We start from the raw sequence: 3,286 nt of genomic DNA on the forward strand, positions 1-3,286 counted from the left end.
TGATTAGCATTAGAGCACCTTGTATCCTATTTTAAACATAATATGAACATTTCCCCCATGGCTCTAGTCTGTATTTTCATTTTTAATGGCTATATGTGATTTTATCAAATGGATTTATAATGGATATACTTATTTGTTGGGGCTTTCAAAAAGCCTTTTTGCTTTTATAACTTGTCAATGAACACATTCAATAAAAATGCTTTTTCTTAGAAATAGGTTACTGAGTTCATTTACCCATTCGTGGGATGCCCTAAGAACCCACTATGGACCAGGTGCATCAGGTTCTGAAGATGTGGGGAAAAAAGAAAGAGTTCTTCACACCTTTTAGTCCAGCCAGAGAGAATTAAGTAATTCCGAGCAAAGTAAAATCACCAGTGTGCTGAGTGCTCTGAAGGAAAGAGAGAAGGTGCTATGAGATGGTGGGACAGAAGACTGGGCAGGGAGGTGAGGGCATTGATCCAGAGGATGCAGAACGGGGTTGAAACCTGAGGGATGAGACATAGTTGGGAGATGCAGAAGGGCTTTTCAGGCAGAGGGAACAGCATGTGTGAGGGCCTCGTGGCAAGAGAGAACAAGACATGTTCAAGAAAGGAAAGAGCCCATGTGGCCAGGACACAGGGTGAAGATGAGTGTAGAACCCTGTAAAGCTGGAGGGTGAGTAGGATAAGACTAGTTGGAGCTGGCAGGCCACGTAAGGGCTTGGCTCATAATCCAAGGGGCGTGAGAAGCCCTGATGTGCTTTAAGGAGAGGGCTAACATGCTTAGAAATTTTGAAAGCTCATCCTTGCTGAGCAGACAGACTAATGTCCCCCCGTCAAAGATGTCCCAGAATGTCTGATGATGTCACATGAGAAAGGAACAGTAGGGCTGCTGATGGAATTAAGATTGCCGACCTTAAAATGGGGGAGATTACCCCAGATTATCCAGGTGGGCCTTTTGTAATCTTGAGGGTCCTTAAAAGTGGAAGGAGGGGAGTAGAAGACTCAGTAAAAGTCAGAGAGACCATGGAAATTGCTAAACTACTGGCTATGAAGACAGAGGAAGGTACCATGAGCCAAGGAATGCAGGCAGCCTCCAGAAACTCCAGAAGGGTGAGGAAGCAGATGTGCCCCTGGAGCCTCCAGAAGTAATGCAGCCCTACTGACACCTTAATTTTAGGCCAGTGAGGGTCACTTTAGATTTCTGACTTCCAGAACTAAAAGGCAATGCATGTGTGTTGCTTTAAGCCACAAAGTCAAGGGTATATTGTGACAGAGGCTACAGGAAATTAACATGAGGGGGGAAGGTGATGAATCTGGTTTTGGATATTTAGGCTTTACATGGCCTTGACATGAAGAAAATGAACATTTGGAAGTACTCGCCTGTTTAGTCACTCCCCTAACAAGGTGTATGATTTTTAAATAAATTAATTTACTGCTCACGAACTCACTTTTATCATCTATGAAAAGAAAATATATTTAAGGTTTATTCCAGTTCTAAATCTTGGAGTTTATAAGCTTAAAAGAATGAAACAAATATGCTTTTCACTTAGATTCCTGTTAAGTACTTGGCAATCACTGGGGAAAAATATTAAAAGATATTAAAAAGAGTGGATCTAAACTGAAGGGGGAAAGATTCCAATTTTTTAAGAAGTACCCAAAGTATGAAATAAACTGGAAATACCTTAATAACAAATGTGTTGAATTTGTATTAAAAAAAGTACAAAATTCCACTGAGACTTGCAAAAGGCTATTTGAAAGTGTGGAGGGGCGTGCCATATGTGTATTCCTGGATGGGAAGACTAAATGTTGTAAAGATGCCAAATTCTTCCCAATTAATTTATAGGTTGAATGCAGTTTTCATCAAAACCCCAAAGGGAGGTTTTTAGAACTCCACAAAAATGATTCTACCATTCATCTGGAAAATAAATAGGCAGGAAGACCTGAGAACAATTTGAAAATAAGGAATACTTGGTCTGAGAACACACTATTAGAATTGGGGCGGGGGGAGAGAGTGTGTGTTTTTTGTGTAAGGAGACCAGGGAATAAAACAAATCACAGCCTGGAGAGGTCTGGGTATGTATTAAAAAATCTCAGCAGAGAATATGATGATGAAAGCATGGTATATAAATAGGAACTATCTAATAAATGATAATGGAAAAACTGGCTATTTGTACACAAAAATGTTTAAATCGTCACTCCATGATATATACTCAAGTGGATTCTAGATACATAAAAGTGCCAGATAGTCTTAAAATTCAAACCACAGGTTCAAACCACCACAAAAAATGGATGTGAATATTAACTTGGTCTTAAGATGAGGAAAACTTTCTTAGTATAAAAGTAAATGGAAGAGATTCTGAAGGAAAAGATCACAGATTTAGATAGATGAAAACTTAAAATTTCTGCACTTGAAAAAAAACCATAAAAAGAAAAGAAAAACTGGAAAAATGGTTAAAATAAGAATGGAAATGGGTCAATGTTCTCATTATGGAAGAACAATAGACAGGTATAGATGAAGGAGCAGAAAGAACTGACCAGTGTGTGAAAATGTTCAATATTATAAGCAATCAATGAAAAAAAAAAAAAACCTCCAAAAAATGAGATAGTACTGTCACCTGTTAGACCACCAGCAAAGATGTGAAAAGTGAATGACATGGGGTCGTTGCGGGGCGCATGGTGAGAGGGGCAGATGCTGCGGGAGGGGCTGCCACCTGCTACTGGGAATGAGATAAGAAGAATCAAGAGTCGTAAAAACGACACAAGTTCATACTCCCTAATATTGTATTCCCAGGTCCAGGAACCTCTCCTAAGGAAGTGACAAAAGTGCAAACACATTCGTCATGGAGGCCTTTTAAAAAGTGAAAATAGGGGGATCCCTGGGTGGTGCAGCGGTTTGGCGCCGCCTTCGGCCCGGGGCCTGACCCTGGAGTCCCGGGATCGAGTCCCACGTCGGGCTCCCTGCGTGGAGCCTGCTTCTCCCTCTCTCTCTCTCTGCCTCCCATGAATAAATGAATAAAATCGTCAAAAAAAAAAAAGGTGAAAACAGCAAAATGGTAGAAGAGCAACAAAGTAAAAAACAAACAACTTACTTATCTGAACAACAAAACCCCAGAGAGGAACAGGAAATAATGCCAAAATACTAACGACGGTTGTCTCCCATTCGGCAGGAACGTGGCGGGTGTTTTTCAACTAGTGTGTAAGTCGCGGTTGTCACCTTCGGGGCCGAGCCCCGCCCCCGCGCCCCCCCGCGCCCCCCCCCCCCCCCCGCACCTCCGCGCATGCGCACACCGCCGTGCGCACGCGCA

At 41.9% G+C, this 3,286-nt stretch overlaps 1 protein-coding gene across 4 annotated transcripts in view; it reads right to left on the reverse strand.

The window, feature by feature from the left end:
• EFCAB11 (EF-hand calcium binding domain 11) overlaps window positions 1-3,286 on the reverse strand; it is a 145,180-nt gene that overhangs the window by 13,393 nt on the left and 128,501 nt on the right. The gene's annotated exons all lie outside the window — the stretch shown is intronic.

This window comes from Canis lupus, chromosome 8 (assembly GCF_011100685.1).
Source record: "Canis lupus familiaris isolate Mischka breed German Shepherd chromosome 8, alternate assembly UU_Cfam_GSD_1.0, whole genome shotgun sequence".
Taxonomy (NCBI): domain Eukaryota; kingdom Metazoa; phylum Chordata; class Mammalia; order Carnivora; family Canidae; genus Canis; species Canis lupus.